The sequence below is a fragment of the Puma concolor genome, chromosome A1 (assembly GCF_028749965.1).
Source record: "Puma concolor isolate L17-30 chromosome A1, mPumCon1.1.hap2, whole genome shotgun sequence".
NCBI lineage: Eukaryota > Metazoa > Chordata > Mammalia > Carnivora > Felidae > Puma > Puma concolor.
In genome coordinates this window covers 71,400,716-71,423,518 of record NC_141667.1, presented here as the reverse complement: position 1 = coordinate 71,423,518, position 22,803 = coordinate 71,400,716, and the positions used below count along the sequence as shown (strand labels likewise).

At 37.9% G+C, this 22,803-nt stretch overlaps 1 protein-coding gene across 3 annotated transcripts in view; it reads left to right on the top strand.

The window, feature by feature from the left end:
• The window catches only part of FER (FER tyrosine kinase), a 453,694-nt gene that overhangs the window by 5,245 nt on the left and 425,646 nt on the right, over positions 1 to 22,803 (top strand). The window lies entirely within an intron of this gene.

Below are 22,803 nucleotides of genomic sequence, written 5' to 3'. Positions count from 1 at the left end.
CTTAAACTTTATTCTCCTGGTGCCTGGGTGGATCAGTCGGTTAAGTGTCCAACTTTGGCTTAGGTCATGACCTCACAGGTGGTGGGTTTGAGCCCCTCTTTGGGCTTTGTGCTCACAGCTTGGAGCCTGGAGCCTGCTTTGGATTCTGTGTCTCCCTCTCTCTGTTCCCTTTCCCTGCTCATGCTCTGTGTCTCTCTGTCTCCCTAAAATAAACGTTTAAAAAATAAAATGGAAAAAAACCCTTTTTTTAGATGTAATATTACGTAAAACTCTTACATGAATGTTTTCCTTCTGCTACTGATGTATATGATTATTTTTTAGGGGAGCATTATTTTATAAATATCTACATTTAAAAATGTGTACTCTGTAAGTGTAGGATTCTAATTCCTAAAAGTACACACTTAACACTTAAATGTGAAGGGTGTCATGAAGCAAGCAGTGAGCTGAATAGAGTTAGGAGTTGGACCACATAGTTTTTATGTGTTACCCAGAAATAAAACAAAATTTTGTAATCTAAGTCAGTGATTCTCATTTTTTCCCCATCCTAGTATAAGATATTTACATGTGTGACATATTCTAATGTGCAGTTTCTTAGTCTGCTCTCTTTAATTCCATCTCACCCTCTGTGACTCAAGAAAGCATATTGGGGGTGTCTGGGTTGAGTGTCCCACTCTTAATCTCGGCTCAGATCATGATCTCATGAACCATGAGATTGAGCCCCACATTGGGCTCTGTGCTGACAGTTTGGAACCTGCTTGGGATTCCCTCTCTCTCTCTCTCTCTCTCTGCCCTGCCCCCTCGCTTGGTCTCGTTCTCTCTCTCTCTCAAAATAAATAAACTTAAAAGAAAAAAGAAAGCATATCAGAATGCAAGTAATTGAGAGTGACATAATTGTGGGGATAAACTTGAATCTACTCTGATTTACCAAGGAAAGGGAGTTATTTAAAAATGTCTATAACTGGGGCGCCTGGGTGGCGCAGTCGGTTAAGCGTCCGACTTCAGCCAGGTCACGATCTCGTGGTCTGTGAGTTCGAGCCCCGCGTCGGGCTCTGGGCTGACGGCTCGGAGCCTGGAGCCTGTTTCCGATTCTGTGTCTCCCTCTCTCTCTGCCCCTCCCCCGTTCATGCTCTGTCTCTCTCTGTCCCAAAAATAAATAAATGTTGAAAAAAAAAATTTAAAAATGTCTATAACTGCTATTAGTAAAAAATCCTGAGACACACCTTATAGTACTACAACTGAGACCCAAGTTACTTCCACATTTTCCGGAAATGAGTGCCTCTTCATTTGTCAGTCTTGTCACGCTACAGAAGAAAAGATTACTGTATTAATTTTATGTAACTGAAAATGAAGAATCTTACATTTAAAAGAATAACTGATAATGAACATTTAAAAATATGTGACCAATGGGGCACCTGGGTGGCTCAGTTGGTTGAGTGTTTGACTTCGGCTCAGGTCATGATCTCATGGTTTGTGGGTTTGAGCCCTGCTTCAGGCTCTGTGCTGACAGCTCAGAGCCTGGAGTCTGTTCCAGACTCTGTCTCCCTCTCTCTGTGCCCTGACCCTGCTTGTGCTCTTTCTGTCTCTAAAATAAATAAACAATACAAAAGAATTAAAAATATGTGAGCATCAACACCATGGTCTTTATTGTAAATAAAATAATACTAATTATTATAGAAAAATTGAAATTAGTTTTCCAGTCTAAATTGTTTCACTTGCTGAAAAAGTATTTCTGTAGTGGGACAAATGGTTTTAGGGGAATGGGAACCCTTCAATGCTAGAATATTTATATTCTAGATGTTTAGTATATAAAAATGCTCTTTACATTGGCTCAGTCGGAAAAGTATCTTTAAAATTACATTGCTGTGAATGAGATTGCTTTTAAATAGCTCATCTTGTATGGATGTAGTATATATAACATACAGTTAGAAGTGAAGACTTAGAAAACCTATGTTCATTAGACCCTTGACATTAGCAAGTGTTATTTCTCCAAAGCCTTGTGGATCTAGGATATAACTACCCACATAAAATATATTTCAACTTAATTGAAAATTTTAAGTGATCCCTTCAGACCCTTAACAATTCCACTGTTCAACAGTTTTTTGTTTCTAAAATGAAGTCTGGATGATGTTGCATTATATCATTAGTGTATTTTACAGCAAAGATTCTTATTCTTGGTTTTTATGACCTGGGGTTTGCAGAACAAAAGAGTATTTCTGATTTGATCACAAAGTCTGCCGCATTGTCACAAGGATGAAAAGTTAGTTCTTGGTCACTGCGATGCCTAATTCTTGCTGCTCTTTCTTGAATATGTTTTGTCCTTGGAGTTGAACACTTCTGTAGTTTGTGTCCTTTCTGCTCTTTGAATGTCCAGCTCTGGAGGATTTCCCAAGCTTCCCTTGTTAGTTGGTTGGGGCTTTTCTGTTACATTCATATTCTACAAAGGAAAATACATTTGAATCTTTTACTGATATTCAATTTGGGTAATAACTGGGTCAGTAGCTGCCCTAGAAGCCATACCACCTCTTACTTCACGAAAATGTTTATACAGTGTCCTCATTTCCTCTTGAATTATATTTCCTTCAACATCACAAACTCTGTATATACTTTCTTATACAGATTAACCGTCATTTCAATTTTCATTGAGGTTTTAAAAATTTGCTTTGCTTAGAGGAAAGGAAACATTTTTAGGCATCACTTTTTTTTTTTTTTTTGTATAGAATCTGTGATTTATGGTAGATTTTCTAATGATGCAGATTCAGTCACTCATATTTCAAATTCATTCAGAATTTATGAATTTATGTATTCTGGTTAAGTACTATTACTTTGTCAGGCCTCTTAGCTTTCTATGTAATGCATAGAATAAATTGGCAATAGTAAAGTAATTAAAGGGATCTAAACAATGTAGTTGTCTCAGATAATTATTAGTGACAACTTGTTAGATCACTATTCCAATTATTTATAAACAGTTATGTTGGACAAAGTATAGAATCTTTATCTAGATTTATATATATTAGAACATTTTTACAAAGCAGGAATGATTTGTTTCTCTTACTGTTATGTAACATATTATTATGTAACACAATATGACATATTGTGTTATAATTATTTATTCATGTATATTACTTTTTTCTTCCCCTCCTGAACATTTTAAAAAAAAAATTATATCCTAATTAGTTAACATATAGTGTAATAATGATTTCAGGAATAGAATTTAGTGATTCATCACTTACTTATAATACCCAGTGCTCATCCCAACAAGTGCCCTCAGTGCCCATCATACATTTAGCCCATCCCCCATCCAACACCTGCCAGCAACTCTCAGTTTGTTCTCTGTATTTAAGAGTTTCATGGTTTATCTTATTTTTGCTTTCCTTCCCTATGTTCATCTGTTTTGTTTCTTAAATGACACTTATGAGTAACATTATATATTTGTCTTTTTCTGACTGACTTATTTTGCTTAGCATAAAACACTGTAGTTCCATCCATGTTGTGTTGCACATAGCAAGATTTCATTCTTTTTAATTTGCCTAGAGATACTCCATTGTATACATATACCACATCTTTATCCATTCATCAGTTGATGGACATTTGGACCCCTTCCATAATTTGGCTATTGTGGATAGCACTGGTATAAACATTGGGGTACCTGTGCCCCTTTGAAATAGCATTTTTGTATCCTTTGGATAAATACCTAGTAGTATAATTGCTGGGTCATAGGGTAGTTCTATTTTTAATTTTTTGAGGAACCTTCATACTGGTTTCCAGAGTGGCTGCAGCAGTTTGCATTTCCACTAATGGTGCAAAGCATTTCCCATCCTCGCCAACATCTGTTGTTGCCTGAGTTACTTTTAGCCATTCTGACAGGTATGAGGTGGTATCACATTGTGGTTTTGATTTGTATTTCCCTGATGATGAGTGATGTTGAGCATCTTTTCATGTGTCTGTTAGTCATCTGGATGTCTTCTTTAGAAAAGTGTCTATTCATGTCTTTTGCCCATGTCTTCACTGGATTATTTATTTTTTTGGATATTGAGTTTGATAAGTTCTTTATAGATTTTGGATACGAACTCTTATATGATATGTTATTTGCAAATATCTTCTCCTATTCCTTGAGTTGCCTTTTAGTTTTGCTGATTGTTTCCTTTGCTTTTTATCTTGATGAGATCCCAGTAGTTTTTGCATTTGTTTCCCTTGCCTCATGAGACATGTTGAGTAAGAAGTTGCTGCGGCCAAGGTCAAAGAGGTTGTTGACTATTTTCTCCTCTAGGATTTTGATGGCTTCTGTCTTACGTTTAGCTCTTTCATCCATTTTAAGTTTACTTTTGTGTAGGGTGTAAGCAAGTGGTCCAGTTTCATTCTTCTGCATGTTGCTGCCCAGTTCTCCCAGCACCATTTGCTGAAGAGACTATCTTTTTTCCTTTGGATACTATTTCCTGCTTTGCCAAAGATTAGTTAATCATAACATTTGTGGGTCAGTTTCTGGGTTCTCTGTTCTGTTCCATTGGTCTGTTCCACTGTGTCTGTTTTTGTGCCAGTACCATACTGTCTTGATATTACAGCTTTGTAATACAGGTTAAAGTCTGGAATTGTGATGCCTGCAGCTTTGGTTTTCTTTTTCAACATTACTTTGGCTATTCAGGATCTTTTATGGTTCCATAAAAATTTTAGGATTGTTTGTTCTAGCTCTATGAAGAATGCTGGTGGTGTTTGTTCTAGCTCTATGAAGAATACTGGTGGTATTTGGATAGGGATTACATTGAATGTGTAAATTGCTTTGGGTGTATGGACATTTTAACAATATTTGTTCTTCCATTCCATGAGCATAGAGTGCTTTTCCATTTCTCTGTGTCTTCTTCAGTTTCTTACATAGCTTTCTATAGCTTTCAGTGTATAGATTTTTCATCTCTTTGGTTAGCTTTATTCCTAAATATTTTATGGTTTTTGGTGCAGTTGTATATGGGATTGATTTCTTGATTTCCCTTTCTTCTGTTTCATTATTGGTGTACAGAAATGCAACCAATTTTTGTACATTGATATATATCCTGCGACTTTGCTGAATTCATGAATCAGTTCTAGCAGTTTTTTGGTGGAGTCTTGAGTTTTCTACATACAATATCATATCATCTGTGAAGAGTGAAAGTTTGACTTCCTCCTTGCCGATATGGATGCCTTTTACTTGTTTTTATTGTCTAATTGCTGAAGCTAGTACTTACAACACAATGTTGAATAGCAGTGGTGAGAGTGGACATCCCTGTCATGTTTTTGACTTTAGGGGGAAAGCTCTCAATTTTTCCCATTGAGGATGATATTAGCTGTGTGTTTTCATATATGACCTTTATGATCTTGAGATCTGTTCTTCTATCCCTATTTTCTTGAGGGCTTTTATCAAAAAAGGATGCTGTATTTTGTCAAAGGCTTTTTCTGCATCTTTTGAGAAGATCATGTGTTCTTATCCTTTGTTTTATTAATGTGATGTATCACATTGATTGATTTATGGATATTGAATCAGCCCTGCATCCCAAGAATAAATCCCACTTGATCATGGTGAATAATTCTTTTAATGTAATGTTGGATCTGGTTTGCTAGTATATTGTTGAGAATTTTTACATTTATGTTCATCAGGGAAATTGGTCTGTAGTTCTCCTTTTTAATGGGGTCTTTGTCTGGTTTTGGAATCAAGGTAATGCTGGCCATGTAGAACGAGTTTGGAAGTTTTCCTTTTTTTCTATTTTTGGAACAGATTCAAAAGAATAAGTATACTTTTCTGTAAATGTTTGGTAGAATTCCCCTGGAAAACCATCCGGCCCTGGACTCTTATTTTTTGGGAGATTTTTGAACACTGATTCAATTTCTTTACTGTTTATGGGTCTGTTCAAATTTTCTATTTGTTCCTGTTTGAGTTTGGTAATTCATATGTTTCTAGGAATTTGTTCATTATGCCCAATTGGTTGGCATATAATTGCTCATAATATTATCTTATTATTGTTTGTATTTCTGCTATGTTGGTTGTGATCTCTCCTCTTTCATTCATGAATTTATTTTTTCAGGTCCTTTCCTTTTTCTTTTTGATCAGTCTGGCTTGGGGGTTATCAATTTTATTAATTCTTTCAAAGAACCAGCTTCTGGTTTCATTTATCGGTTCTACTGTGTTTATTTTTTTATTTTTCTTATTTTGATAATTATTAATTTCTGGTCTAATCTTATTATTTCCCTTCTTCTACTGGTTTTGGGTTTATTTGCTGTTCTTTTTCCAGCTCTTTAAAGTGTAAGGTTAGGTTGTGTATTTGAGAGCTTTTTTCCTTCTTTTTGTTTTTTTTTTTGTCTTTTATTTTTACAAATTTTTATTATTTTTTTTAAATATGAAATTTATTGTCTAATTGGTTTCCATACAACACCCAGTGCTCATCCCAACAGGTGCCCTCCTCAATACCCATCACCCACCCTCTCCTCCCTCCCACCCCCCATCAACCCTCAGTTTGTTCTCAGTTTTTAAGAGTCTCTTATGTTTTGGCTCCCTCCCTCTCTAACTTTTTTTTTTTTCCTTCTCCTCCCCCATGGTCTTTTGTTAAGTTTCTCAGGATCTACACAAGAGTGAAAACATATGTTATCTGTCTTTCTCTGTATGACTTATTTCACTTAGCATAACACTATCTGGTTCCATCCACATTGCTACAAAACACCATATTTCATTCTTTCTCATTGCCACATAGTATTCCATTGTGTATATAAACCACAGTTTCTTTATCCATTCATCAGTTGATGGAATTTAGGCTCTTCCCATAATTTGGCTATTGTTGAAAGTGCTGCTATAAATATTGGGCTACAAGTGCCCGTATGCATCAGCACTCCTGTATCCCTTCGGTAAGTTCCTAGCAGTGCTATTGCTGGGTCATAAGGTAGATCTATTTTTAATTTTTTGAGGAACCTCCACACTGTTTTCCAGAGCAGCTGCACCAGTTTGCATTCCCACCAACAGTGCAAGAGGGTTCCCGTTTCTCCACATCCTCACCAGCATCTATAGTCTCCTGATTTGTTCATTTTAGCCACTCTGACTGGTGTGAGGTGGTATCTGAGTGTGGTTTTGATTTGTATTTCCCTGATGAGGAGCGAGGTTGAGCATCTTTTCATGTGCTTGTTGGCCATCCGGATGTCTTCTTTAGAGAAGTGTCTTTTCATGTTTTCTGCCCATTACTTCACTGGGTTATTTGTTTTTCGGGTGTGGAGTTTGGAGAGCTCTTTACAGATTTTGGATATGAACTCTTATATGATATGTCATTTGCAAATATCTTTTCCCATTCCATTGGTTGCCTTTTAGTTTTGTTGATTGTTTCCTTTGCAGTGCAGAAGCTTTTTATCTTCATGAGGTCCCAATAGTTCATTTTTGCTTGTAATTCCCTTGCCTTTGGGGATGTGTCAAGTAAGAAATTGCTGCAGCTGAGGTCAGAGAGGTTTTTTCCTGCTTTCTCCTCTAGGGTTTTGATGGTTTCCTGTCTCACATTTAGGTCCTTTATCCATTTTGAGTTTATTTTTGTGAATGGTGTGAGAAAGTGGTTTAGTTTCATTCTTCTGCATGTTGCTGTCCAGTTCCCCCAGCACCATTTGTTAAAGAGATTGTCTTTTTTCCATTGGATGTTCTTTCCTGCTTTGTCAAAGATGAGTTGGCCATACGTTTGTGGGTCTAGTTCTGGGGTTTCTATTCTATTCCATTAGTCTATGTGTCTGTTTTTGTGCCAATACCATGCTGTCTTGATGATGACAGCTTTGTAGTAGAGGCTAAAGTCTGGGATTGTGATGCCTCCTGCTTTGGTCTTCTTCTTCAAAATTACTTTGGCTATTCGGGGCCTTTTGTGGTTCCATACAAATTTTAGGATTGCTTGTTCTAGCTTCGAGAAGAATGCCGGTGCAATTTTGATTGGGATTGCATTGAATGTGTAGATAGCTTTGAGTAGTATTGACATTTTAACAATATTTATTCTTCTAGTCCATGAGCATGGAATGTTTTTCCATTTCTTTGTATCTTCTTCATTTTCCTTCATAAGCTTTCTATAGTTTTCAGCATACAGATCTTTTACATCTTTGGTTAGGTTTATTCCTGGGTATTTTATGCTTCTTGGTGCAATTGTGAATGGGATCAGTTTCTTTATTTGTCTTTCTGTTGCTTCATTGTTAGTGTATAAGAATGCAACTGATTTCTGTACATTGATTTTGTATCCTGCGACTTTGCTGAATTCATGTATCAGTTCTAGCAGACTTTTGGTGGAGTCTGTCAGGTTTTCCATGTATAATATCATGTCACCTGCAAAAAGTGAAAGCTTAACTTCATCTTTGCCAGTTTTGATGCCTTTGATTTCCTTTTGTTGTCTGATTGCTGCTGCTAGAACTTCCAACACTATGTTAAACAACAGCGGTGAGAGTAGACATCCCTGTCGTGTTCCTGATCTCAGAGGGAAAGCTCTCAGTTTTTCCCCATTGAGGATGATATTAGCTGTGGGCTTTTCATAAATGGCTTTTATGATGCTTAAGTATGTTCCTTTTATCTGGACTTCCTCGAGGGTTTTTATTAAGAAAGAATGCTGAATTTTGTCAAATGCTTTTTCTGCATGGATTGACAGGATCATATAGTTCTTATCTTTTCTTTTATTAATGCGATGTAGCACACTGATTGATTTGCAAATGTGGAACCAGCCCTGCAGCCCAGGAATGAATCCCACTTGATCATGGTGAATAATTCTTTTTACATGCTGTTGAATTCGATTTGCTAGTATGTTGTTGAGAATTTTTGCATCCATGTTCATCAGGGATATTGGCCTGTAGTTCTCTTTTTTTGCTGGGTCTCTCTGGTTTAGGAATCAAAGTAATGCTGGCTTCATAGATTGAGTCTGGAAGTTTTCCTTCCCTTCCAATTTTTTGGAACAGCGTGAGAAGGATAGGTATTATCTCTGCTTTAAATGTCTGGTAGAATTCCCCTGGGAAGCCATCTGGTCCTGGACTATTATTTGTTGGGAGATTTTTGATAACTGATTCAATTTCTTCGCTGGTTATGCGTCTGTTCAAGCTTTCTATTTCTTCCTGTTTGAGTTTTGGAAGAGTGTGGGTGTTTAGGAATTTGTCCATTTCTTTCAGGTTGTCCAGTTTGTTGGCATATAATTTTTCATAGTATTCCCTGATAACTGCTTGTATTTCTGAGGGATTGGTTGTAATAATTCCATTTTCATTCATGATTTTATCTGTTTGGGTCATCTCCCTTTTCTTTTTGAGAAGCCTGGTTAGAAGTTTATCAATTTTGTTTCTTTTTTCAAAAAACCAACTCTTGGTTTCATTGATCTGCTCTTCAGTTTTTTTAGATTCTATATTGTTTATTTCTGCTCTGATCTTTATTATTTCTCTTCTTCTGCTGGGTTTGGGGTGTCTTTGCTGTTCTGCTTCTCTTTCCTTTAGGTGTGCTATTAGGTTTTGTATTTGGGATTTTTCTTGTTTCTTGAGATAGGCCTGGATTGCAATGTATTTTCCTCTCAGGACTGCCTTCGCTGCATCCCGAAGTGTTTGGATTGTCGTGTTTTCATTTTCATTTGTTTTCATGTATTTTTAAATTTCTTCTCTAATTGCCTGGTTGACCCATTCATTCTTTAGTAGGGTATTCTTTAACCTCCATGCTTTTGGTGGCTTTCCAGACTTTTTCTTGTGGTTGATTTCAAGTTTCATAGAATTTGTGGTCTGAAGGTGTGCATGGTATGATCTCAATTCTTTTATACTTATGAAAGGCTGTTTTGTGACCCAGTATATGATCTATCTTGGAGAATGTTCCATGTGCACTTGAGAAGAAAGTATGTTCTGTTGCATTGGGATGCAGAGTTCTAAATATATCTGTCAAGTCCATCTGATCCAATGTATCATTCAGGGCCCTTCTTTATTGATCCTGTGGCTAGATGATCTATCCATTGTTGTAAGTGGGGTATTAAATAAATCCCCTGCAATTACCACATTCTTATCAATAAGGTTACTTAAGTTTGGGATTGTTTTATATATTTGGGGGGTCCTGTATTCGGCGCGTAGACATTTATAATTGTTAGCTCTTCCTGGTGGATAGACCCTGTAACTATTGTATAATGCCCTTCTTCATCTCTTGTTACAGCCTTTCATTTAAAGTCTAGTTTGTCTGATATAAGTATGGCTACTCCAGCTTTCTTTTGAGTTCCGGTAACATGATAGATAGTTCTGCATGCCCTCACTTTCAATCTGAAGGTATGTTCAGGTCTAAAATGAGTCTCTTGTAGACAGCCAATAGATGGGTCTTGTTTTTTTATCCATTCTGATACCCTCTGTCTTTTGGTTGGAGCATTTAGTCCATGTACATTCATTGTTATTATAGAAAGATATGGGTTTAGAGTTATTGTGATATCTGTAGGTTTCATGCTTGTAGTGATGTCTCTGGTACTTTGTGGTCCTTGCAACATTTCACTCACAGAATCCCCCTTAGGATCTCTTGTAGGGCTGGTTTAGTGGTGATGAATTCCTTCAGTTTTTGTTTGTTTGGGAAAACGTTTCTCTCTCCTATTCTGAATGACAGGCTTGTTGGATAAAGGATTGTCAGCTGCATATTTTTTCTGTTCATCACATTGAAGATTTCCTGCCAATGCTTTCTGGCCTGCCAAGTTTCAGTAGATAGGTCTGCTGCTATCCTTATGTGTCTACCTTTGTAAGTTAGAGCCTGTTTATCCCTAACTGCTTTCAGAATTTTCTCTTTATCCTTGTATTTTGCCAGTTTCCCTATGATATATCATGCAGAAGATCGATTCAAGTTACGTCTGAAGGGAGTTCTCTGTGCCTCTTGGATTTCAATGCCTTTTTCCTTCCCCAGATCAGGGAAGTTCTCAGCTATGATTTGTTCAAGTACACCTTCAGCCCCTTTCTTGCTCTCTTCTTCTTCTGGAATTCCTATCATATGGATATTATTCTGTTTGATTGCATCACTTAGTTCTCTAATTCTCCCCTCATAATCCTGGTTTTTTTTAATATCTTTTTTTCTCATATTCCTCTTTTTCTATAATTTTATCTTCTAATTCACCTATTCTCTCCTCTGCCTCTTCAATCCAAGCTGTGTCACCTCCATTTTATTTTGCACCTCATTTATATAGCTTTTTTTATTTCCTCATGACTATTTCTTAGTCCCTTGTTCTCTGTAGCAATAGATTCTCTGCTGTCCTCTATACTTTTTTCAAGCCCAGCGATTAATTTTATTACTATTATTCTAAATTCTTGTTCCGTTTTATTGCTTAAATTGTTTTTGATCAATTTGTTAGCTGTCGCTACTTCCTGGAGTTTCTTTTGAGGAGAATTCTTCTGTTTTGTTATTTTGGATAGTCCCTATGGTGGTGCCCAATTGCAGGGCACTTCTCCTGTGCTGTCTGGAGTAACTTGTGTTGATGGGCGGGGCTGCAGTCGGACCTGATATCTGTCCCCAGCCCACTGCTGGGGCCATAGTCAGACTGGTGTATACCTCATCTTCCACTCTCCCAGGGGCAGGATTCACTGTAGAGTGGTGTGGCCCCTTTTTGGGCTGCTTGCACACTGCCAGGCTTGTGGTGCTTCTGTAATGGGACCTGGTGTATTAGCTGGGGTGGATCCGCAAGGTTCACAGGGGCAGGAGGGGCAGACTCAGCTCACTTTGCCTTTGGTGGTCCACCCTGGGAGGGGCCCTGAGGCACCGGGAGGGAGGCAGACCCGTCATATGGATGGATCCACAGAAGCACAGTGTTGGGTGTTTGCGCAGTGCAAGCAAGGTCGTTGACAGGAACTAGTTCCCTTTGGGATTTCGGCTGGGGGATAGGAGAGGGAGATGGTGCTTTCCAGCACTTTTGTCTTCCTGCTTAGTTGAGTTCTGTCTTCCCGGGCTCAACAACTCTCTCTCCCAGCGTCCTCTCGCCCTTGCTGCTCTCTGAGAGCAGAGCTGTTGACTTTTAACATTCCAGATGTTAAGTCCCGCTGACTGTCAGAATTCACAGAGTCTGGCCCCTCTGCTTTTGCAAGTCAGACTCGGGGGCTCTGCCTTGCCAGACGGGCTGCCCCTCTACTGCCCCGGCTCCCCCTGCCAGTCCGTGTCGTGAGCACTGCCTCTTCGCCCTTCGTACCCTCTTCCATGGGCCTCTTGTCTACGCTTGGCTCCAGAGAGTCCGTTCTGCTAGTCTTCTGGTGGTTTTCTGGGTTATTTAGGCAGGTGTGGGTGGAATCTAAGTGATCAGCAGGATGAGGTGAGCCCAGCACCCTCCTATGCTGTCATCTTCTCCTTTTTTCCTTCTTTAGGATGGCCCTGATTGCTATATACTTCCCTTTTTTGCCCACCTTTGCTGCTTCCTAGAGGTTTTAGACTGTCGTGTTTTCATTATCATTAGCTTCCATGCACTTTTTAATTTCCTCTTTAATTTCTTGGTTAACCGTGTTCCTTCTTTAATAGGATGTTTTTTAATCTCCAAGTATTTATGGTCTTTCTAAAAATTTTCTTGCAGTTGATTTCAAGTTTCATAGTGTTGTGATCTGAAAATATGAAAGATATGATCTGGATCTTTTTGTACTTGCTTAGGGCAATTTGTTACGCAGTATGTGATTTATTGTGGAGAATGTTCCATGTGTACTTGAGAAGAATATTTATTCTGCTGCTTTAGGAAAAATGTTCTGAATATATCTGTTAAATCCATCCAGTCCAGTGTGGTATTCAAAGCCATTGTTTCCTTGCAGGGTGTTGAAGGCCTAGAATTATTGTACTATTATCATTGACCTTCTTTATGTCTGTGATTAATTGATTTATGTGTTTGAGAACTGCCATGTTGGGACATAAATATGGCTACTCCAGCTTTCTTCTCATGACAATTAGCATGATAGATGGTTCTCCATCCGCTTACTTGCAATCTGCAGGTGTCTTTAGGTCTAAAATGAGTCTCTTGTAAGCAGCATATAGATGGGTCTTGTTTTTTTTTTTTCTTTATCCATTTTGATACCCTATGTCTTTTGTTTGGAGATTTAGTCCATTTACATTTAGAGTGAATACTGAAAGATACGAATTTAGTGCCATCGTGCTGTCTGTAGAGTTGGTGTTTCTGGTGATGTTCTCTGGTCTTTTCTAGTCTTTGTTGCTTTTGGGGTTTTTTTGTTTTGTCTTTTCTCCACTTGAGGAGTCCCCCTTAAAATTTCTTGCAGGGCTAGTTTGGTGGTCACAAATTCCTTTAGTTTTTGTTTGTCTGGGAAACTCTTTATCTCTCCTTGTATTTAGAATGTACTGTCCCAAAGTGCTGCAGTCTCCCCCTTTCTCTTTCTCTCTCTGTCCCCTCTCTCTGGAAAAATGACTGTTTACCCTCCCTGGCTTTTCTCTTCCCTGGTTCACCTTTTTATCTTTGCCCTCTCTTTGTAAAAATGGCTGTTTTCCCTCCACAGCTTTTGTGTTCCCCAGTTCACCTCTCCACACCATGTACCTGCTGAGTTCTGTGGCTCAAGTTATGCAGATTGTTTTGTTAATCCTGAGATCAGTTTCCTAGATGTTCAAGATGGTTTGGTCCTGATCTAGCTGCGTTTCAGGGACGAGACAAGCTCTGGTTCTCCTGGGCTGTTCCACCATCCTAACCCCTCTTTCTCCTCTTGAACATTTTAACCTCCAAGGTGGAAACAGTATCTGTCAGAAAAAGTTTTTGAGTAAATTACATGGATTCAGATACTGATATAGGGGAGGGACATTAACGTTTGTTTGGTGGCTGCTGTGAGTACATACACTTTTTATGTACTTGTTTTGATTTTCTTGACAACTCTAAATTGGATAGCTTGTATATTCTTTTTGTGATCTGGAACCAATGTTGGGTCACATCCTTTATCCTAGGAGAGCCAGCTATAAAAGTGTTTACTGGGGTTTGAACTTAGTTCTTTCATATGCTAAACCTGAAGTGAATGCAAATGTTAAATGTCTAAATATAGTAAACCATTAGCAATCCTGGTTTTAAGTATAACAGTTTCAACTATCTGGGAGTGATTCTAAAGGTCCATGTTGAAATATTTGCGGCTTTGCTGTTATGAATTCTTATTGGAAGTGAGATCCCAAGATATCTGTGACTCTAGCTACCTGCCCAATGTTCACATCTTGTCTTGCTTTATTTTCTGTTGGAGGTTGTCCTATTGTAAAAAAAAAAAAAAAAAAAAAATTCTGAAAGAGAAATTCAGCTGCTAGAAATGAAGAAAAAGAAAAGAAGTCTAAGAAAGTAGTGGATATTAGCCAGAAAGTAGTTATTTTTGAATATGTATAAAAATGGAATGTTGAATCCAGTGAGTCTTCTACCTGTTTGTGAGTCAATCCACTACACCTTCTAGGGAAACGAAAGTTGCCTTGTGCAACTGAGTGTTCCGGCTCTGTCAAAAATTCCCATAGTTTTAGGGGTACCTGGGTAGCTCAGTTGGTTGAGTGTCTTACTTTAGATTTTCGGCTCAGGTCATGATTTCACTTTCCTGGAGTGCGCCCCACATTGGGCTCTGCACTGACAGCAAGGAGTCTGCTTGCAATTCTCTGTCTCCCTCTTTCACTCTCTCTGCCCCTTCTGTGCCTGCATGCATTCTCTCTCTCAAAGTAAACATTTAAAAAAATTTTCATTTTTTTTAGACAGATTTCTTGAAAATATCAGGGATCTTAAGTTCATAAATTCTTTTCCACTTCCCTTCTCTCTCACCCTTAATAATATTTGAAAGAGATTTGACTGTTTATAAATAGCTGTTACTTTTTGGAAGTTGATGTGGTTCTTACAAATATCTTCAAATATTAACATAAACAGCAGTATTGTCACATATAAGATAGGTGTCCTTTTCTGAGTTTCACAATTAATTATTATACAATAGTAGCTAGACCTTGGTGATGGCCTTTTTCTAAAGTTCTGATTTCCTATTTGTGTTTTGGAGCCTAATTTACCCTAAGACTGGAGCTGGCATTCTAGCATTGAAGTGGCTTGGCTTAGAGACACTTGCTATTATATATAGTAATATAGTTGTTGGAGGAGGATGAAGGTGGTGAAGAAATAGACATGTCCTCAAGTTGGCCTACATTATAAAAATAATTCTGAAATGTTTCATGTAACACAAGAGGTGGGTTGTACAGGAATGGGACAGAGAGCAGGGGGCCATGTGACTCTTCCTTTTTTGGTCATGTAACAAATGTTAATGGAATACTCACTCCATGGGTATTCATGGCTCCATGATAATTATAAAGCAGGGAGAAGTTTCAGACTGTTTTCCTGAAAGACAGTATGATGTAGTGGAAAGAGCTTGCATATTAGAAGCAGATCTGCTTGGGGTTGAATCTATACTACCAGTAATTTGTTGTATGAATTTAGGCAAATAATTTAATTCTTACAGATTTATAGCTTATAGCTTTTTTCACATGAAAACTCAATATCAGTTTCATCTGATAACTGATAAAAATATTTAATTTTTGAATTGCTTTCAGTTGCATGAGTTCAATACCCTACTCTTATTAGCTTAGCCACTGGCTCAAAAAGTAGAACATTAGTGTACTTTCTTTAGATGTAGATGGATTCAAAGGCTCAAACAATGGCCTTAGGACATACTCAGTGGCTTTCTGTTGTATTGGATATACTTTCAGGTAGACTTTCTTTATGTGGAGCCCTCTGATAGATCCAGGCTTACATTCTTTTACTTTAGAAGGACCAACATAAAAAGCATTTCTCTTACTCATAGTTTTTATATAAGTCCTGGGATTACATCTCATTGTATGAATTGCGTGATGTTTTCATCCTTGATCCTGTGGTCAGAGGGATAGTAGAGGCCAGATCTGGATCAGGTACTAACTACTGGAACTGGGAATAGGAAGTATTGGCCAGTCACATGATCTGAATCATGTGGACTGAGGTCACTGAAAGAAAAAGACTACAGTGTGACCATGGGAAGGGGCAGTGGATGTTGGGCAGGCATAACCAAATATTCACTATAATCTTACCAATGTGCATATATGTCTTTCTGCACCTATACAACCTTGAAAAAAAGCCCGCACCTGACTTAATGTAAAATTTTCACTTACAACTTCCAATGCATTTACCATCTGCTCCCCAACAAAAGAAGGCAAGTCAAAGACTCATTTAAATACTGCATCTAAGTTTAAGTCTAAGATCTCTGGGTAATTTCTCTCAGTCCTTTTTGAATAGATAGCCTTATGGTCTAGTAACTGGTTACATGATAAATATAACTAGTTGTAATAAAGTCTGTGTTCATTGGTAGAAAGAATATAGCATAAAGACAATAAAAACTGTCAATTAGAAAAGAGAAAAAGAAGAAACAACCCACAGTCCATACTATGTGCATATTTCATTGGATAGGTATGGCAAGGACTCTTTGCCTGGCAGTGGAGGAAGATTTTTGATTAGCCAATATGGCTATCTCTGCTTCTACCACCCAGGATGGTCTTCTTTGTTTTCTTTCCTCCTAGTTACAGCCAAGATGAGTATTGAGAGAGATTCCTGTACTGGGGACTGCGTTGCCTCAATACCTCACTTTCTGTTGATGAGGTGTTGGGGTCCCAGGAACCATCTTAGGGGCTAAGCAGTAACAAATCTTTGTTGGGAGTTTCTTAGGCAATAAAACTCTTCATAAACATAGTGTTTTATTTATTTTCATTTGATCACCTTCTCCCAAATACCCAAAGTCTGATCCTAGTCCATGAAGCAGATCATCTTCTGGTATGCCTCTGAACAATTTGTGCATCATGGTAACCCAGTGATTCTACAACATGGAACAATTCTTACCTCAGGGTACATTTGGCAATGTCTGCAGATATCTTTGTTGTCATAACGGAAGGCTGGGACTGGGGAAGTAGGTAGATGTTGCTAGCAACTAGTAGGTAGAGCCCAAGAACACTGTTAAACATGCTCTAATGGATAGGATAGCCTCTAACAACGAGAATTTCCAGTTCAAAATGACAGTAGTACAGAGGTTAAGAAACCACGAATATCCTAGGCTTCTCAATTTCCTTGTTGGCTTCTCTTTCTAGCCATTGAGAGCAGCTTCTTTAGGTAATAGTGCAGAGCTGATTTGTCCCTGCTCCCAGACTATTTCACAGTGCGTAGTTCTTTATAATGGGTAAATATCTTCTTTGCTAGGATGCTTGGGGAGGAGCCTGGAGCATTAGGCTTCTCTCATATTTTGGGGCACCTGGCTGGCTTAGTCGGTAGAGCATTGAAGTTTTGATCTTTGGATTGTTTGTTCGAGCCTCATGAGATATTTTAAAAATTAAAAATAAACGGTTTTTTAAAAAAAGGGCTTCTCATATTTTGTTTTTGTGTGGTTAAAGGCTCTAATTTTAGTTTAGGGATATTTGGTTTTCATCCCTGTAAATTATAAGATTATCAGCCATCTTGGATTTATAATGAAAGACTGAAAAGATTTTCTTTTATAAAGACCACTCAAAGTGTGCTTCTCTTTTGAATGACCTTACTGAAGACTGTTGCACAGTTGGCAATATACTATCATCCCAACATTTTTTACTAAGTATCCTATAGTTCCATCCTTAGTAGCTGCATAGTCCGATTTTACCAGAGGTGCCAATTTACCAGTTGCTTTTCTTATTAAGGATTGCTGACTTCTCATTCTACAGTAGAGGAATTCCAAATACCCTTCACTTTCTATTATTGACTCAGTTCCACAGTTCAGGGCTGTCAATTGTAGTGCCTGATTTCTGGCATGAATTTTATATTTGTCAGGCTTCTTTTAGATTGCAGCGGTAGAAACCTAGTTAAAAAAAAATTAATCCTTCCCATATCTGTAAGTGGCACTTCCATCCTTGTTTTTGCCCAGACCTCCAACCTTGACTCTTTTTCTTTTGTTTCCCACCAACAATCTTTCAGCATATTCTGTTGGCTTCAAAATATGAGATCTGACCAACTGCTCACCACTTCTTTTTGGGGTTCACTCTGGTTCAACACCATCCTCTCTTTCCTTCTATGTAACTCCTAACAAGGCTCCCTCCTACTACTTTTGTTTTCATAATGTTAGCCTCAGAATATTAGTAAGAGGCCAATTAGTAATTAGTGATATTGTACTAATATTAGTATAATTTCTTTGCTCAGAATCTTGCACTGACTTCCCATGTAACTTCAGAGTACAGGCTCAAGTCCTCAAAATGAGCTAGTGTTTTGTGGTCTTGCTCTCGCTCCCTAATGCAGGACTTTTTTCTGAACTCAGATTTTTCTGTTGTCTCTTCTATGCAGGCCTCTTGCTCATCTTTAAATAAGTTCTTCGCAGTTAGCGTTTCCCTGGCCTGGAATGCTCTTCTCCAGATGTCCATATGACCTACTTACTTTTCTCCCTTAGGTCCTGGCTCAAATATCACTTCATGCTTAAAGTCTTTGATAACCAACATCAGTTTGAAATCGCCTACCTGCCCTATATGTCTTATTACTTTTTCCTTCCTTTTCTTTATAACAGTTGTCAACACTTTATGCTATGTGTTTTATGTATTTATTTTGTATTTTATTTCTTCTGTAGAATACAATCTCCATGAGGGCAGGAGTTTTTGTTTGAGATATTTTGTAGGAAAGTGCATGGCACGTAACTTAGTAGGCTCTCAGCAAATACTTGTTGAATGAATTAATAAATTAAAAAAAATAATTTGTTGCCTCATGTAGCTGTTAAGTCTGAAACACTGGTGGGACTGAAATTACCCTGCAGAGGTGAGAGATTATTCATTAAGCAAATCTCTCCAGGGGAGAATGGGGAAGTGTCTTTGGTTTAGTACCCTAGAATACAAGTAAGTATAAATTAAAAAAAAAAAATAAGGTAACAAAGGAAATATAAGAAGAAAAAAAAAAGGAATATAGGTGAATATCTTTCAGGGAAGGGATGGAGAGAGCTTTATTTCTCCAAAGCTCATTGGAAGTCTTAATCTTTAGGGAGACACGATCTTTAGCTTCTAAGGCTGGTTGTTGTGCAATTATCCTGTAGTACCTTTTGCTCAGAAGTCTCTGATTGCGCAGGAACATGAGAAATCCAGAGAGAATTGTTTCTCAACAGTAATTCTAAAGTTCTAGCAGCTACATCTATTCACATCTGAATTCACCAGAACAAAGGTGTAATTAGATCTAGGGACAAAATATTTTCAGAACTTTCATTCTCTTTCTGGCTCTTGGCTTTTGTCTTCTCTGGGTTGGCTCTCTGGTGAGTGGGTACTTACTGTGTTCTTTCAGTTCAGCAACCTCAGCCAAAAGAGAACTTTCTAATTAGTTCTGGCAAAATTTTTGGGAGTTTTAGTTGCCTAATTGGGTCATGTACCCATTCCTGAACTACTGCTTGGGGAAGGAAATATGCTGACTTTCCAGGCCTGGGTTATGCACGTATTCTAGGAACTTTGTGCTTATTTTAGGAATCTGAGAGTGGGAATGATTAGTGTCACTCAAACTACATGGATTGAAAATAAGAGAAGGGTAGTTCAACAGAAGAAAATTGAGATGCTGCTACCGAAAGAAGGGGAGTAAAAAACAACATAAGTCTGTCACTTGTATGCACATGCAACTCAAACTCATTAAAAAACAATTTAGAATCTTATATATAGGCATTACTGCCATACCTATTTAGATGCCTAAGACAGAAAATTTAAGAAGGTACTGGCTTTCATTGTCATGCAGCTACAGGGTGGCTCTTGTATGACCCTGAGAGTGAAAGTCTCCATTGATCGTGCACCCTAGACACCCCTCATACCTCACTGTAGTCCTAGTCATGAAGAGAAGACTATTTAAGGAATAGAAACTATATTTTTACTATGAATGTGAGTTAAAGATGGTGGCCTATGTAGTTGGGGAAGTTGGTGAGGAAGATTAAGGTACACCACAAAGTAGTAATTGTGCATTTTCAATGTGTCTATAGAAATCTTTTTTTAAAAGTTTATTTCTATTTATTTTGAGAGAGAGAGAAGGAGACAGAATCCCAAGCAGGCTCTGTGCTATCAGCACAGAGCCCAATGTGGGACTTGAAGTCACAAACCATGAGATCATGATCTGAGCTGAAATCAGGAGTGAAGACACTTAACTGACTGAGCCACCCAGGCGCCACAAACTTGTCTATAGAAATCTTTGCTGAGTTCTGATGAGGATGGTAATATCTTAGAAGTAACACAAGGAATATACTTTTTGTTCATAGGTTTATAGTAAGTTCAAAGAAAGAAATGTTGCATTTAGAAATGCTACCAAGGAAGTTGTTACTTATTTTTTAATCAAAATGATTTCAATATCAACTGGAAAATAGGTTTTTTTTTCATTGAAAAATAAAAATTATAGACATGAGTTGAGTTGGAGAGTGAGACATAAATAACATGTGGCTGCTTTGACTAGCTTCCTTGAACAGGACACTTGATACTGCTGAGTGTTGGACATGAAACCTTAGTTGAATAGTTGTCTTTCTTGTCCTTACATCTTTGAAAATAACTGTTTCTATATTATAGTGAAAGACCAAATCATGAAATTCTGGGTAATTCTCAACTATCTTTGCTGATTGAGAAGTGGCTAAAAAAAATTCAAATTAAGTGGATTGTCCAGTAATTTTGCAGTCTGTCTCTGGAGTGGAATTTAGATAACATATATAATATGTACATTTAAGTATACACTCATACATTTTGTTCTTTGGAAATATTTATAAGTAACACTGTTTACTGTGTCTAAGGGGTTTAATTGAAGATATGCTATTGATAGCAGTATAAAAGAGAAGCATGATTAAAAAATCAGGAGACTATAGATGCTGGAGAGGATGTGGAGAAACGGGAACCCTCTTGCACTGTTGGTGGGAATGCAAATTGGTGCAGCCGCTCTGGAAAGCAGTGTGGAGGTTCCTCAGAAAATTAAAAATAGACCTACCCTATGACCCAGCAATAGCACTGCTAGGAATTTATCCAAGGGACACAGGAGTACTGATGCATAGGGGCACTTGTACCCCAATGTTCATAGCAGCACTCTCAACAATAGCCAAATTATGGAAAGAGCCTAAATGTCCATCAACTGATGAATGGATAAAGAAATTGTGGTTTATATACACAATGGAATACTACGTGGCAATGAGAAAAAATGAAATATGGCCTTTTGTAGCAACGTGGATGGAACTGGAGAGTGTGATGCTAAGTGAAATAAGCCATACAGAGAAAGACAGATACCATATGGTTTCACTCTTATGTGGATCCTGAGAAACTTAACAGGAACCCATGGGGGAGGGGAAGGAAAAAAAAAAAAAAAGAGGTTAGAGTGGGAGAGAGCCAAAGCATAAGAGACTGTTGAGAACTGAGAACAAACTAAGGGTTGATGGGGGGTGGGAGGGAGGAGAGGGTGGGTGATGGGTATTGAGGAGGGCACCTTTTGGGATGAGCACTGGGTGTTGTATGGAAACCAATTTGACAATAAATTTCACAAAAAAATAAAATAAAATGATTACCTCATAAAAAAAATTTTTCATTTAAGTATCATTTGAAGTCATGAATTCTATCATTTAATGTAGAAACTCTTGTCAAAGCCTCACATTACACCAAAGTGCAGAAGTCAGGGAAAGCCATAATTTAGTTTGGAGTTTCATTGATTCAGTACTCGCTTGTTTGGTGGCTATAGTGTTCCATGTATTATGTAGGATGATGGCCGTATTAAGATAATAATCCCTGTCCCCGATCTTGTCACAGTTTAATGGAAGAAGAGGGATGTAATAATACTCTCGTTATGTGCAAATTAGATTTCCCAGTTCTAGTTTTGAGAACCTTGCCCAATCTAGAGGAGAAGAAATGCTTGCCTGGGAGGCTAAGAAGGAACTCTTTGGAAATAAGTAAAAAGCGTAGAAGAGTAGGAGACTTGGAAGATACTCTGACACATTACTCCTGACCAGGAGGAGTAATCTTATTGCTAACCTCCATGAAATATCCTCTGATTCTTGTGAAAGTCAAAGATGTAGGGGAAATGACAGGAAACAGAATAGGCAAACAAAAAAAGAAGAGTTTGAAAGAAGGAGAGAGCTTCGTTTATAACCAAGAAGTCAAGATTAGAGACACAAGGGCTTGAGTTAAAAAATGAGGAACTGTGACAGAGCTATAAACAGCATATATTGCCATCAATGATAAAGAAGAGAACAGCTTAGAAATTCTTATAGTTTCAAGGGTTGAGAGAACAGCTGATGGAAGAATCAGGATTTGGTATATACTCATATTAGAGACAATATGTGTTTACTGGGAGAATCTTTCCTAAACCTTCCCAGCTTTTGAGAGTTTTTCTTTCATCATTAATTACTTCTTTAGGCTGTAATAGAATATATTTTAAAATGTTTGTTTATTTTTGAGAGAGGCAGGAGAGGGGTAGAGAGCGTGGGAGAGAGGCAGTCCAAGCAGGCACGTTGCCATCAGCACAGAGCCCGACATGGGGCTCTATCTCATGAACCATGAGATCATGACCTGAGCTGAAATCAAGAGTTGGAAGCTCAACCAACTGAGCCACCCAGGTGCCCCTAGGTTGTAATAGTATTTTAAGAAATGTGATTACTTGCTTCTTTTGACATGCTTCAAACTTGAAATTAGTTTTATGCTGTAAAAATGGAGAAAAACATGAATTACCTATTGAAAACTGAGGGAATAGGTTACAGGAGAAAGTAAGGCGTTACTCATTGAAAAGGTTATGGAAAGGGGAGAGAGTAAACAGGGTAGATAAGCTAGGTGAGTATAGCATTCTTAATGGGCTGACTCTGATACACTGTCACAATTAAATTCCAATAGTAGCCTACTATACTCTATGTGTACATTTTTACCTTTTTCTCTGT